The 16,610-nt window shown below is 35.1% G+C and overlaps 2 pseudogenes; one reads left to right on the top strand and one right to left on the bottom strand.

The window, feature by feature from the left end:
- The first annotated feature begins 4,463 nt into the window (after positions 1 to 4,463).
- LOC120205792 lies at positions 4,464 to 8,342 on the top strand (annotated as a pseudogene).
- Positions 8,343 to 8,674: 332 nt separating this feature from the next.
- Positions 8,675 to 10,461, bottom strand: LOC120205773 (annotated as a pseudogene).
- Positions 10,462 to 16,610: the final 6,149 nt, after the last annotated feature.

The following is a 16,610-nucleotide window of genomic DNA, read 5'->3' as shown; positions in this document are numbered from 1 at the left end:
ATCGATAAGCGTGGGAAACATAACAAAAATTGGTCGGTGAGGCACGCTTACTACATCAACCTATGGAATTAGCGTGAACTATCACTCCCCCCGCGTGACAACATTACACCGCTGGACCTAGATTTCAATCATTCTCCCTATCTCCAAACTTATAAAGCAAATGGGAAATCATATCTTACGACACCGAAATAGAGGGGAGAATGACAACATCGTCATGCCACCTACGCCAAGTCCAAGTCCAAGTCCAAGTCCAAGAAGAAAACATCGTCGTCTTTTTCTTCAACTTTAACATCTATAGCTAGAGAGTACTATAATGCATCTCAGGGTAGTTTCGGTTTCTATCATCTATTTCATACATGCGGTTGCGGACGAGTGGGGCCATATCCTATATGTTCAACAAAGTAACAACCAAGTCAAAGCAATTACGGTAATGATGGCATCAAATGCCATAAATCCATCACCGTATTTTGAAGGTAGATCGCAAAGTGTGTTAAGTACACCTCCTCGGTAAGACGATGACGACGACGATGATTAAGGCATACGATCCCTACGTATTGGACGAGCCATGCGCCATTATCATTCGACAACTCCTCAGCATTGTTAAGAACATAGGAAATATAGATAAATTTTCTTTTGTAGTTTTTCTGTAAATAATTTAATTTTTGTAATTATTTATTTACTTTGTATTTTTAAAAAAATAAATAAAATTATTTTTCTTTTAATTTTAATTTTTAAAATTTTATCCGGCCGAACTCGTCACTTCCAAGTGATTGTTGCCACTTCCGCCCATTGACAAACGACTAGAAAATGACTAGTATTTTTGAATTTGAAGGATTTCGTCACCTAGATTGACAAGTTTCACATGATTTTTTTTATTTTTTAAAAAAATATTTTTTTAATATACTCGTCACTTCGACATGACGAATCATTTTAATGATAATAAAATAATGGTCCACGTGAAGCCCACTAATCGAGGGTCATTTAAAAATAATATTTGATGTGATGAGTTTGGGGTGTACTGTAGAAATTACTGTATTTTTTAAAATAAAGTTTGGATAGGCTCAATACCCTAAATAATTAACCAACTGGGGTATGGGGGAAAACCCTTACCTTGAGGCACAGATCCAAGTGATAGCAAAACAAATTTTTTTGGCAAAACCTGAGAAACATAAAAAAATAAATATTATGTCCAACAGGCAACAGTGGATTCACTGCTGGTACTAGTTTTCTAGGAATTGTATTGATCCGACCTGTGGTTTTCGACGTCCTGTGAGCTCGTATTCTTTTTAATAAGTTCATATTGGTTATGGGACTGATATATCGTTAACGAACTGGATTTTTTTACATGTTTTGGAAATTTTACAGTTGAATCTGTATTGAATTATAGCTTTAGAAGATAATTTTGCATGTACGCAACTCGAAAGGCATCATGGCAGGGTAGTATATTTGGAGCAACTACTTGATATGATGCTCGGTCATTGCACATTTGCACCTTCATTTCTGGCATATATATGTTTGTTGCAGTGTCATCTATGTTTTACAATGTCTTTTATTACTGACATGTCATGAATTTACAAGAATTATGGGGTCCTATGATTTTAGTTCCGCTATCTGCTTTAGATTCTCATCATACTTGGCTATTGAGGAACATCAAACATGGAGCATTAGAAGTAATTATATGTTAAAAGGGTAGGCCATTAATGCATCCACAACTGGTAATGTTGTATTTGGCATCTAATGTATATCTTAAACAACTCATTTGACGCCTTAGCTTTTGGAGTGATTATGACCGAACCTCTTCCCCTTTATTTATTAAGTCATCCTTTTGAATGAGTTATTAATTGGTATTCTTGGTTTATTTTAGTTATTGCTTGGTTGTATGTTATAATCCTATGAACTAAAACTCTTTATTATTTTCACAGTCGTTGGATGTGCATGCTCAAGTTCCATCCAAACCTATTGGATTGTCATTCCAAAGTGCGGCAGTTGCGAACAAGACAAATTGGCCTTGTTACTTTTACTTCAACGGTTTATGCAATAAACGTGAAAGGTGCACTTTTCATGTTCAAAGTGTGGCAGGCGATGGATGTGCATGCAACAAACCTCAAATTTATATTAAAGTAAACACTGTTAAATAGTAAATTCATGTTCAAAATTCCAAAACACTTCAATTACATTCTAAACCCCAAATTTCAAAATATTTTAATTACATTCTAAACCCTAAATTGAAGTATGTTTAGAATTTAGGGTTTAAATGTAATTGAATTATTTTAAAATTTGAGGTTTAGAATAAAATTGAGGACTATGTTGCAAGTTTTAAAAGTTGGGGGACCTAAATGCAATGCCTGAAAAGTTTAGTGACCATATTACAAATGGACTAAATGTTGGAGGACTGCCACATCATCTTCTTCGAACGGCAGTGTAACGGCGTCAAACGGCCGGTTACGTCGGGGACCATATTGCAAACAAACTAATTGTTGGAGGACTATATTGCAAGTTTTAAAAGTTGAGGGACCTAAATTCAAGCATCATAAAAGTTCAGTGACCATTAATATACTTTACCCTTTTTTTAAGAAACGATGTAGTTGTTGATCTTGATTTCTTGATGTAGGTAGTATCTTCCATTTGCTTGATATTTCAACTTTTTCTTATTTGATAACAAAAAACAATTTCCTTAGAAAATTGTAGTTGTGTGTTATTTTTGCTTATGATCTTGATTTAGTCCAAGTAGCATACAATTGTTATTCACAAGCATTAACCGGAAAGGCATAAATGATAATCGGATTCTTAGATGAAACCATTTTTATCATATATCACTAAATTTGAAGTAATTTTTTTATCTTCATCATAATTTTTAAAAAATTATAAGTTAAAGTTGTTAATAAATTACAAAAGAAAATTTATTTTATGTTGATTCTATTATCAATTGATGTGATATAATTAAAAAATAATTAATATCCAATTTGAATTAATAAATTTAATCCTCAACTAACCCAAAATCAAATCAGCAATTCTGACTACTCAACTACCATAAATTCCTAGAGGTATCTCCTTCCTGGTTCTTTATTGCCAACTGTGTGTGTATATTTGTTAATGTGATCCACCTAACTTTGTTTTTCAATTACATTTGGATTTCTGAAAGCAGATTTGAACCTGCAAATGGGATGCCTTGTATGCCGGAAGTAATAATCTAAACTGGTGATTTCACTATGTCGATACTCACAATCAGTTCCCTGATTTAAAGAAAAACCAAACAAGAAGATCAAAAAAATTTAGCCTAGGACCCTCTTTCACTTCTATTTTGATGGACTGAATATCTTTCATAAGTACTAAAAGTTTTGATTAAGAAGAAAAAAAATAAAATTAGATGATTTTGGTTCAAAACTAACACTGAATATCCAGATCCTTGACATGCAGTTCCAGAAACATAAAAATTTCAACAAAAAACACACAATGCGGGATGAAAATGGGAAAGTTCGAAAGAGAAAAACTCACTTCCGAAGAGACCAAAAGAGAAAATAAATACCTTCTTGCAAGTGAGGGGAGAGGCTAATAAATAAACGCAATCGGTGTTGCGTTTCAACAATTCTTCCTCCATTTTTTCTTTGTAAATAAAAAGCCGAAAGACAGAGAACTGCTTGGGTTAATAATTTCACATGGCGGAAAACTGAAGAACAAAATCCAAACGAGAGTGCATGTGAGCGAAAGAGACAGAGAGGTGAAGGCGCTGTTTGGGATTTCATTATATTTGATCATCTGCTGGAAAATATTTAACCACAAGGATTAAATGAATAAATTATTATATTCCATTTATACAAAATAATTCCAGCTTTGTTGGTGACTTTCAATAATAATACTTAGTTCATCTTAGTAGTATTTGTCAACTATGCATTTCTAACCCCATTTTTTCTCACAAACAGATCATCGAACATCTATGCTTCACCTGAGATGACATGTATCTAACATTACACATTGAATCGTTGATGGTTCCGATAGTTCCTTGGTCGGGTCTTCTTTCAATGGATCCTTATTCAAATCAAAACCTCCACAGAATTCAAAGTTAGATTAGAATTTCCCATGCATCCTCGACTGAAAAGTTGCGCTGCAATTGAGAAGAGAGAAGTGAAAAAGGAAATTTGAGATCAAAAAAAATTTGAGGTTTAAAATGAAATTGAGGACTACGTTGTAAGTTTTAAAAGTTGGGGGACCTAAATACAAACGCCTGAAAAGTTCAATGATCATATTGTAAATGGACTAAATGTTGGAGGACTACCTCATTCTCTTCTTCTAACGGTAGTGTAACGACGTCAAACGACCGATTAGATCGGGAACCATATTACAAACAGACTAAATGTTGGAGGATTGTATTACAAGTTTTAAAAGTTAAGACCTAAATGAAAGTGTTAGAAAAAGTTAGTGACCATTTTTATATTTTACCCTAAAAAATCGATTTCCATCTCTGCCAATCCAATCCCGGACAACAGACCCCATGCTTCTTCTCTTACCCCTTGCCTTCCTTACCCCCAAGAATAATATCTTCACTTCTCAATTTTCCTTCAAGCAACTCCCTAAATGGAGCTCACTTGTTTCAATAACAAATTCAATTTATCCACTACCTCACCCTTCACTTCTATCCCACAATAACCCTAACCCCAGAATCATTTTTAGAAAAAGGAACAATCCTTGTGTGGCTTCAGTTTCTGATACCTTTGTGTCTGGTTCAAATAAAGAAGTTATCAGTAAGAAAGATGATGACTTTGGGGACTTGAAATCATGGATGCACAAAAATGGCTTGCCTCCTTGTAAAGTTGTACTCAGAGAGAGGCCTTCACATGATGAGAAGCATAGGCCTATACATTATGTTGCTGCTAGTGAGGATCTTCGGGTAAATAAATTCCCTTCTTTTTGGTGTTTTTTTTGTAATGGGATTTCTTTAGATTTGCGTTTTCTTTTCTGGGATTATGTCGAAGTTTCGTTTTTTTTCTTTTCATTCATTTTTGGTTCTTTGTTATTGTTTTTGTAGGCGGGTGATGTGGCTTTTTCGGTGCCGAATTCACTGGTTGTAACGCTTGAAAGAGTGCTGGGAAACGAGACTGTTGGTAAGGTGCATTATATATGGTGTTGAAGATTTCATATAGCAATGCATTATATGAGGTATAGATGAAATGTATTGGTAATTTTTTCCTTCGAATTCGGAAAGGTGATTATGAACTTGAATTCTAGTTTAGATAATGGTTACAACTGTTTCTGTATATTTTTTCCCCAGTCCTTTCATTTGTAACAAGCAAAACTAGAAGGTGAAGAGTTCTGTCATCCAGTGTTAATAGCATTGTGCTAAATGCTGAGAGATTAGTGGAGGAGATAAGCAATGTAGAGCAGGATTACATATCTTTGCAGCACTCGTGGAGCATCTATGTCAGATTTCAGTTCTGTTTTTTCTTGTACTTGATTTACCTTTGTAATTAGCCTGGCCTTGTTATACAGCAGAACTTTTGGCGACAAACAAGTTGTCGGAATTGGCGTGCTTAGCTTTGTACTTAATGTATGAGAAGAAGCAAGGAAAGAAATCAGTTTGGTATCCATATATTAGAGAGCTTGATCGTCAACGAGGAAGGGGCCCGCTGGCTGTCGAATCTCCACTTCTTTGGTCTGAAGATGAATTGGCTTACCTGACGGGTAGCCCCACTAAGGTAGCTGCTAATATACAATGTCTTTTTACCCCTTACCTTTTTAATGGCTATAAGCCTATAATTCACTTTTTTATAATTCATGTTTCACGATTGAATCTGTTGGTCACGAATTAGGTTGAAGTTCTTGAAAGAGCTGAAGGAATAAAAAGAGAGTATAATGAGCTTGTTACCGTCTGATTTATGGCTGGGTCTCTCTTTCAGGTAATAACTTTCAACCTTTTTTATTGTTACTTTCTGCAGCATAGAGTTTAGAGTCTGAACATAAATACTTTTTATATCTTTGCATTGCAGCAATATCCCTATGATATACCTACTGAGGCCTTTACATTTGAGATTTTCAAACAAACCTTTGTTGCTGTTCAGTCTTGTGTGGTGCATTTACAGGTAATTTCTCTTTCGCTGATAGCTTTTCCAGTTTTTTTCCTAACTTCCAAAAAATACCTTGTCAGTCCTTTAGGACATTGTGACTTACAAGATTGCAACATCCCTTATTGTTCATGTTTTATATAATCTAGTAAACATGTTCGCTATACCTTGTTGATAGCATTTCATATACTGAATCACTCCTTTTTCTGATTTCTTGGAAAATTGAAGCACTTTGTGAAACTTGTTCATACACAGAAAGTACTTTTGGCTCGGAGATTTGCATTAGTTCCTCTAGGACCCCCATTGCTAGCTTACAGGAGCAATTGCAAGGCAATGTTAAGTGCTGTTTCTGGTTCCATTGAACTTGTGGTTGATCACCCATATAAGGCAGGGGAACCTATTGTTGCATGGTATAAATATAATGTCTTATTTATTGTCCATAATGTTGATTTCTCTTTCAGTTATGCTCAAGTATCGAGACCTTTGCTTTTTAATTATTGATCCATTTGCATATATCAAATTTGACATCGACACATTTCATCTCTTCTAGGTGTGGACCACAGCCTAATTCAAAACTGCTTATAAACTATGGTTTTGTTGATGATGATAATTCTTATGATCTCCTGGTTGTTGAGGTAAAATCTGAATTTTCTTACTCTTATAATTGAAAACCGCTTATAAATTATGGTTTTTTCATCCAGTTTTTATGGTTACTAAATGAATAAATATCTTGCATGCTTAAATGCCATATATATGTTAAGAAGGATTTATTAAAGCAACGTGCAGGATTCGGTATTTGACTCAAGAGATGATGGTATCAATGAGATTGAGATTTTGTGTTTGTTTTGTCAACCATGTTAATAGGTTTATTTACTTTATGTTCAGGCAGCTTTGAATACTGAGGATCCTCAATATCAGGACAAGAGACTGGTTGTTCAAAGAAATGGTAAACTATCAGTACAAGCTTTTCATGTATGAATGCAAACTATCAGGACAATTTTTTTGTATGAATTCTCCTGGTATTTATTTTATACATGTTGCAGGTTTATGCGGGGAGGGAAAAAGAAGCTGTCTCAGATATGCTTCCATATTTGCGATTGTGCTATGTTTCAGATCCTTCTGAGATGCTATCCGTCCTTTCTTCTCAAGGTCCAGTCTGCCCAATGAGTTCATACACCGCAAATGTAATATTTGTGAGAGTTTTAATTGCAATGTAATATTTGTGAGAGTTCTACACAAATTGAAGTCCAAATCAATTCACTTTGATGACCAAAATGTGATTCAGACTGGTCATGTTCTGTATAAAGCAATTTTTAGCCTCAACTCTTTCTTCCTTTGTAAACTTTGACTCTAGCTGTGCCTTCGATAGGCAATTAAAATTCCAAAGTTATTTTAGTTAAACAAGGCAAAACTCTTTCTTTTCTCTTTTTTTTTTATGTATAGATCAACTTTTTTTTCCCCCTTATAAATTCTGCTTAAATATACTTTCCATGATAGGTGAGCCCATGCATGGAACAAGCGGTACTTGAACAGCTTACTGATTATTTCAATAGATGCCTGGCTGGCTACCCTACTACGCTGAATGAAGATGAGTCATTGGTATTATTGGTTCTCTTGACCATGTTGATGATTAGATTTCAACTTATGGCAAAATGAATTATAACCAACATATTTTTGTTACATTAGTTATTAGATCCAAACTTGAATGCCAAGAAACGAGTTGCAACTCAGCTTGTTAGATTGGAAAAGAAAATTCTCCATGCATGTTTGCTGGCAACAATCAATCTGATAGACCAGTTACCTGATCACATTGTGTCTCCATGCCCTGCACCATATGCACCCCTGTTGAATTGAAAGGTATTTTCTGACAGCCTGCCTTGTCTCCTCTCTTCTATTTGCACTGTCAAGTTGATATTGTTACACATTTTCATGTTAATTTTGAGTATCGATGTGCAGTAATTCTGCGCTCGGTTTTAACTAGGCAAAACAGTGGAAGTTCTTTGCAGTAGTTGGATGATATCCCTATCGATAGGTGAAGTGCTTATCAGGTCAGTCAAAGGAAACTGCAATTACCTTATGGAAAATCAGCATTTCCCTCGTAAATTCTTAGCAACTACAAGGTGACTGTCTCTACGTAACCAATATATAATGTTCAGAAACCTGGGGGATATTTTGAGAGGTTTTAGACTTTCTTGGGATGTATTAAAATTAAAGAATAGAATCATCTTGATGCTAGAGAAACAAGAACAGTCTCTTTACAATCGCCATTGGCCAGATAGTTTATTTAGCATTGCTTAGACATTTAGAGATTTTCTGACGTCATGCTCTACATGGTATCCCTGTTCTTCTAATTCTTGCAGGTAGATTTACGAATCGGAAACTCTGTAGGAGCTATATGGAATACAAGAAGTTTGTTACTGGATCTAATAGGGGTTTAAGTGAGGGATATCATGCTTGTTCTTCTAGTCCATTTCCTTCAGGTGGCTAGCTACAAATCTTGAGTAAAGAATAGTCTTTACTCTTTTATATAATGTACATATGAAGAAATGATGCTAACAGATTTTCTGAAAATGAATTGCCTGATTACTATCAAAATTGGAATGATGAAAAGGATGTAATTAGACATTGATTTTGGCTCTCCACATCACACCGAAGACCTTCATTGGCTGTGGTTTGTCCGGTCCTCTGTCTTCTTGTCCCGATGAAAAATACTAATATCCATCCCAGAAAGCAGCCAGGGTAGCCTTGACCCTGTAAGGAAGCTTTCCAATCACTGACCAAGTCTGCAATTAGCAAGATGAACGCTGCTTAAAGCATGATGTTATTTGTTTGGGATGTTGAAATAGGGAGAAAGAATGTACCAACTAGTGAATCTAAATGGAACTGGAAAACCTCCACAACAAGTATCATTCTGTTATTAACCGGGTGCTTTTCTGTAGTACCCCCTGTAATTATGATTGAATTGTTGACAATCACCCATGAACATTATTCTATATGGGAGTTCGGTTTTGGCATCGGAGCTAAGACTTCCCATTCGTTCATTTCACCTTCTAGCATGTAAACACCTTCATACACCACCTAAACCAGTGAAGAAGAAATAATATTAGGTTGAGGAGCCAAACTTATCATGGATTGTCTGATTAATGGTCACCATGACGTCAAGCTGTACAATATACCTCATTCCTGCGTGAACATTTGAAAATGGGTGATCCCAGTTTTGCCATAAAATCTCCCTCTTGACCACCGTTTAGAAACAGCCGATCATTGGCCTTTGGCCACAACGCAATCTCTGTTAAAAAGTTCAGTTGAATGCATAACTATTAGATTGTGTTAAAAAAGCTAGGAATATATATATTCGAAAGACAAGTCCGCAAACCTATGTGGTCCTCCACTAGGAATCGGGATCTCAGGCTGCCAATTTTGCTCCAGTGCCTTGCCATCTTTTACTGCTATACTCCAATGCTCCAATCCCGGGTGTGGCGGTTTTCTTTGCTGCCCCCCATCACATGGAGTCTGCCTCTCCACAACTGAGTTGCAGGAGCATACCTGAAAATCCCAATGTTCAAACAAATTGCAGTTTTATGGAAAAATCGTGTTCAAGTAAATAGGGATGAGAGTGACTTGCCTGGGGGCTGGTAAAGGAGGATAATCGAGCCATTGCCTTGTGTATCTAGAACATAAGTGACAGAAGTGGGGCTCCTACATTGGGGGCCATACTGACCTGAGACCACATATATGAACCTCCTATCACTGGCCACTCCTAGATGCGAATTCGCCATGTATTTTGGCGCATCGATCGTTGCACACCATGTATTATCGGTGAAGTTGAACACATCAACATCAGAATGCACCTGCAGGCCACAGAATGCAGGAATGATTCAAGATCATAGACCAAACAATCAAAAGATTGAAAATTTGTAGAAATATGGTTACATAGTCGAGGGTGCCATATTCTCAAATAACATAAAAAAGATCGTAATCTGTATTGACGATCCATCAAGTCGGGGCACTGGTGCTGATGGCATTTGTTCCCATGCCAAATCTGGTGCTGGTAAATCGGCAAATGTTGCTGATAAATGTCTTAGAATCAGAAGTATGTCCCTTTCTTTTCAGAACCCCATCCCCTATCTACAAATAGATTTGGTAAACGGTTAAATTCATATATTGGAGGGGAAAAAGTCCATTGAAGAAAAAAAAAAAAAACAAAACCTTGTTAGAAATTTCGGGTTCTTCTCCGGCTTTTGGAACGATAACGAAAGGAGGTTTATGGGACCACCCAATTGGACGTGAAGCTAATATAAGTAGAGTATAAAGAAAAAGAAGAAGTGAGATTTATGATGCAAGCCAATCCCACAAGACAGGCGAAAGTGAGAATGAATACAAATTTTGTGCAACTTTTTGCCATTTCTTTCACGGGTTCATACGAGTGTTGCTCTTGTTCATCCTTGTATACTTTTTGAAATGTAACGACTAAGAGATCCAATGCTTTTATTAGAAAGGCAAAAAAGGGACAAAGATTGATACTCTAAGAGTCCGGTAATTTTACGAGATTGGAAATTCTGAAATCGAGGGGCATTCCCACGTATTATAATTTACTCCATCGAGTCAGTTCAATTTTTTATTAATCTATGGTGATTACAAGTTATAATATTTATTCTAAAGATGTAATTATTTGACAATGAATGTTCAAATACTCTATAATTGTTGGTGTTTAAACCCATAACATTCTAATAATAATAATCAACCCTATAACCACTAATATAGCTTGATTCGTGTAATCGATTTAACTTTTAAATATAAATGATTTAATAAATTAATAAATTACTAAAATCTAATAAATTGAATCAATTTATTTTAAAAATTATAACATCTAAATAATAAATTATTAGGCGAATCTTTTTCATCACATTAATTATGGTTTCTACCTAATGATTACGCTAAATAAGAATTAATTTATGTCATTAAATATTGGGTAAACTACACCAATAGTCACTAATGTGTAAGTAAATTTTCGTGTTTCACACTTAAATTTTAAAAGTAATAAATTGATCATTAATGTTATTAATTTGTAACAAAAATAGTATATTATTATTCTCGTTAAATTAATGATGTGACAACGTTAACAAAAAGATTAATATTTATTCTTACTCCTAAACTACTATTAAAACATCAAATAGGTTCTTAAACAATAATTTTATACCTAATTTATACAATTTTTTTAATTTTTAATTTATTCGAACACCTCACCACCTTCCTTAATTGTTAACAAATCCTAAATCCGCACTTAAACAAACCCTCGCCATAATTGTTAACAAACCCTAAACACATACTTAAAGATTCACATGAAACATTAACTTGTTTGTAATCGCTTTTACTCCTAACAGGAAAGCCGAAAGACTACTGCAGAAGTCTTCAAAAACATTTAAAGTCGAAAAAGTTGTTAAGATTTTGGATTTGATGTCAAGTGACATTTTCGATAAGAAGCCCTTGTTGGAAATGAATTGCTTGCCGACGATTCTTCTGGTTTTACAAAGAGGGAATTCAGATTCACAAATTCAAGCGGTTCGATTATTGGAGTCCGTAGCGGTCGATGGAGAGTCCAAGCTCAAAATAGCTCAAAAGGAGGGATAACGGAAAAGTAACTGAAGAACAATCCAACACTAAACAATCCCAGAACTAAAGAACCTTTTATCCTAACCAAACACCATCATTTCGATAACTGAGAAATCACTGAAGTTACTGGAAGTGTTATCGACATGCAAAAAAGAGAGATCGGAGATATGTCAGGATTCTGTGCTGTTACAAAGGGTTGTTGAGAAACTGATGAAAGTATCGAGCAATGCTACGGAGCAAGCGGTGGCCAAGGATTACAAGACATTGGTGATGTTTTGAGATGCCATAGCGTGTTGGCGCTTTGGATGCAAAGCACAGACGTCGGCGAAGATTCTGGCCGTTACCAAGTAATGTCCAGCCGTGGCTACAACAAGGTCTCCTAGATCATATCTGGGAATTGTTTAACTAAGATCAACATCGCCCGGTATAAATTGACTCACAATGCTGACCACATTGCCTGCAACAGCCTGGATCATGATCTCGATCTCCAGCACATCTCGGTTTTCGCTGTTTCCTCTCGTTCCTTCACTTCAATCAGCATCGCTCAGATCATATCTGGGAATTGTTTAATCGAGTTTCTCAAGGCTAGTTTTTTTTTAATGGGCTACATGGTAGATTACAGTATGTATATTTGTTTCCCAAAAAAATTTAGGGTCAATGAGGTCGGAACTAGGGGTGCTTAATGAGTTATGCAGTTCGAAATCGACTCGATCAAAACTTGATAAAAGATCTACTCTAGTTGACTCGATTCGAACTCGAACTCGAACTCGACTCGAGACCTTAACGAATTGAGTCGAGCAAAGTCAAACTCGACTCAATATAATCCCCTAGACCCAACCTATGAGTTACAACTGAATAGGGGTGACCATGTTGATTGCATAAACGATCCACGAACGGAAATTATTAATAAGTCATTTTAAAAACATTTACCGGATACAAAATCAGAAATAAACTCATGCCACATTTTAAGAATGTTGAGAAATAACTATTATACCCATACAATATATAATCGAGACCACCCTCCAATAGCCAAGATGATCCTATATTCGGATAATCTGAGAAAAGAAAGACAAAAATAGAGTGAGCTACAAAGCTCAGTGTGTCCTCTAGATTAAAATAATAATTGAACAATATTAAAATTCATATATTTTACCAGTAGATTGTACCAACAGAAATTCAAAATCTTACCTTTCGTTCTGAATCAAGAGAATATGAACATTACCTCACAAGGAGATTTCCAAAACTTAATATAGAAATCAGAATGGGGATTTAGCCATTCGTAGAGGATCCTAACAGAAACATAAATCAGAATGGGGATTTAACCCTTCGTAGCGGATCCCAGTAAAAATATAAATGGGATTTAATCACATGTAGATGTTAGAACAGGGAATTTATGCCATGCAGATGTCAGAATGGGGAATTTATCTTATGCATATGTCATATTGGAGAATTTATCCTATGTAGATGTTAGAATGGGAAACGAGGTCCCATGCAAAATAAGGACAGGGAACGAGGTCCCATGCAGAATCAGGAAAGAGACTAAGCCCATACAGAATCATGAATGCATCAATATGCAGATCATGAATGATGCCTCATTATTCAGAAATCAGAAATGCCTAAGTTAATTGTAACAACTATGAACATGCTTACAAACAGTACATATAACTTAATAACATAATACGACAAAAGTATTGAATAGGTCTAGAGAAGACAACTATAAGAGATAATCAAAATTTGCTAGGCTTTACGTTTCTCACGATCAGTAGTACTAGGTAATGATGATCGAAAACCTAAAACAGTACTCTTCCATAAAAATAGATGCCAATAAACTAAACAAAAATATACTATAAAATACTAATTTAATACTTACGCGTATTTTGGGGTGGCGACTGGAATTAAACTAAGTAGGATAGGACTGATCAGGGTCTACTGAAGAGCGATCCGGAGATGCGAGGGTACCTTCAGAAAATTAGACTCAAAAGTGAGTTCAAAACCTCACAGTTTACTTAACATACTTAAGACTTTAAACAGGGCCTTTAGGTCAGAATTTGGTAAAACGAACTCAGAGCATCGAGAAACATAAAGATAGAGGTCTTCAAAAAAGTCAACGGGTCAAAGTCAATGGTCAACGGTCAAATTCAATGGGTCGGGTCGATCAACGATCATGGGTCAGGTCACGGGTCGGGTCACAGGTCAATCGATCCAGCCAGTTTTGTAACACCCATTTCCTGTATACATTTCCGTACACAAGTCACAGGGTCACATGACTTTTAAAAACATTTACTTATTTGTAAAACCCATAAAATTTTGTTTTGAAAATAAAACAAAACATTTTAATATAATAATAAACATTCTTTGTAACATATTACAAAAATTATAACTTTAATATATTCCAGAACATTTTCATAAGTTCAAATACATGCCATCAAATTTTCAAAAGTAGACATAATTGTCCTATAGTTACTGATGAGTCAACCTTGGATTGATGATCTTTGCTGCACTCCTTAGTTGGCTAGTCTTTGCTCTTACCTACGCGTGAAATCAACACACGCTAAATATTTACTTAATGAGGCATAATAATGTAAAGGAACTGCAATTCATACACAAGTATATCATGGCTATTGAAATACAAACTAAATTGTATACTTCATAAGAATTAATTAAAACAATCTCAGTTAAAACCATCTTAGTATGCCCAACATACCTATCTTTCTGTATATTTTTCCCAATTATCCTTTATTTTGCCCAATGTATGTCAAATGAGAATGTAAGGTACATGCATTGCACCAAAGTGCCGAAATGACCATTCACCTTTTATGAATACCATGAGTGGCACCTTTTATGTCGATAATGAACCGTTATGCATTAAACAAAATTGATCAATAACTTTCATACACGATGTATGTTGAAATGGTAATTCACCTTTTATGAATACCATGGGTGGCACCTTTTATTCCAAAAATGCACCGTTATGCATTAAACAAAATCGATCAATAACTTTCATTAGTGACACCTTTTATGCCGAAATGCAACCATGACTCTCAATGCACATACAATGGGCTTTTAAGTCAAATTCACAGATTTAGACATTTATTTTGGCAACATCAATAACCATTGCACAATATCAATATTTATATATCCATTTATTTTAGAGCAGTTCATAATCTAAAACTTATTCATAATATCATTCCATACACATTATGAAAATATAACAAAATGCTGTAAAACATACATTTAACAAAACATTCAAGGTTGACTCATCACGAGTCTTACTCCTTTCATATAAGTACAATAAATGCACTCACTTGATATGCCTCACTAATATGCCTCACTAATATGCTTTAAGGATGTCCAACTATTCATCAACTTTATCTTTTCCCTTTTTCTTGCTTGACTCTGGATCTTGGTTATGATATACACAAGCATCCATAATTACACATACCATCCAAAAGTTAGGATACTTTCTAACATTTATTCCTTTAATAATACTTAAAAATACTATTATTTTCAAATTCTATTAAAAATTCATCCTATCTTACAATTCTAGGATCAATAGTATCGGTACCCCTATTATGGTATCGATACTTCTATACTATGGTACCGACACTCCCTTTCAATATCGATACCATTTTTGCATTCTGGAATCCATAGTATCGATATCTTCATATTAATATCGATACCCATAGCAATATCGATACTACTTGCATCAGTATCGATATTGTTCATCATATTTCTTCAAATTTAAACCAATAGTATCGGTACCCTTATCCAGATTTTTCATTTTGATTTTCCCCAAATTTCGTTAAATTCTCTTATTTTTACCTCCAACAATACCCTTAAACTTAACATCACTTAACCCAACTAACTTTCCTCCATTTAGCTTCTTATAACATCTAAAATCTCCAAAGAACATCCCAAACTAAGAATCTCACTACTTTTTCATACATTTTTTTAATCACCTTTAAGGCTTCTAATCTCTTATTTATTTCTTTGACAAGTCAAATATACTTGTAAACCTGAATAAAAACTCATATTTCAACATATCACTCAAAAACCAATTTTCTTCATTCTCAAATAAATCATCCATCTCTTAGTTTTAATCCTCTTGAAACCTTCCTTAAGCTTCCACATCATTTAAGGTTTCAAGACCAAACCAAAAACGAAAGGAAAAACTAGCTAGATGAAGTCTTACCTTTGGCAATAGGGAGAACGGGAACACAGGAAGAAGGAGAAGAGAATCAAGTTCTTGCTAGCTTTTTCCCATTCTTCCTTACCAAACTTATTAAATATCCCCCTTTTAAAAGAATATTAAATTCATTCTATCTAAAAGACTAAATTGCCCCTATATTTCCTAATTAGTCTTAACCAAATTTCCTAATTTCTTTCTTGTACTTTACCATTTATTCCATTAAATCCTCCAAATTTTAAATTCTTTTATTATGGTCACTGACCTGATATTTGGGGTATTACAAGTTTGGTCCAAACATAAACCGGTTCAACCGATTTTCAACAGGCAGAACTGCCCCACACACGTGCGGCGACGCGTGGAAGGGATTTTGATGATCAAAAAATAAAAAATTTTGCAAAAACTCATTTTTAAGCAAGAGGAACTACTTACCGAAGTTAGTTTTTGTAATGTAAGAAATTGAGTTTTTAGCGAAAACTCAAACTTTCTCCCTTCTGATAAAGTTCACTCTGGTGACGATGGACACACTAAGACCACCCGACGAACGGCGACAATGAGACAAACAACATGGCGCTGGAGGCGTAATACACATCCAACTGGATGCCAACAAAAAATGAAAGAAGACAAGAACGACTCTAAATATTTTTTTGAAACAGAGAGAAAGGAAGAAGAAAGCACGATCTAGGGGTTTTGCAGAAACAAGGAAAAAAACGAGGAAAAGGAAGAGAATTTGGGTTTTAAACCCGCTTATGGGA

This window comes from Hibiscus syriacus, unplaced genomic scaffold (assembly GCF_006381635.1).
Source record: "Hibiscus syriacus cultivar Baekdansim isolate YM2019G1 unplaced genomic scaffold, ASM638163v2 tig00013040_pilon, whole genome shotgun sequence".
NCBI lineage: Eukaryota > Viridiplantae > Streptophyta > Magnoliopsida > Malvales > Malvaceae > Hibiscus > Hibiscus syriacus.
This window is presented reverse-complemented; position numbering and strand designations above follow the sequence as displayed.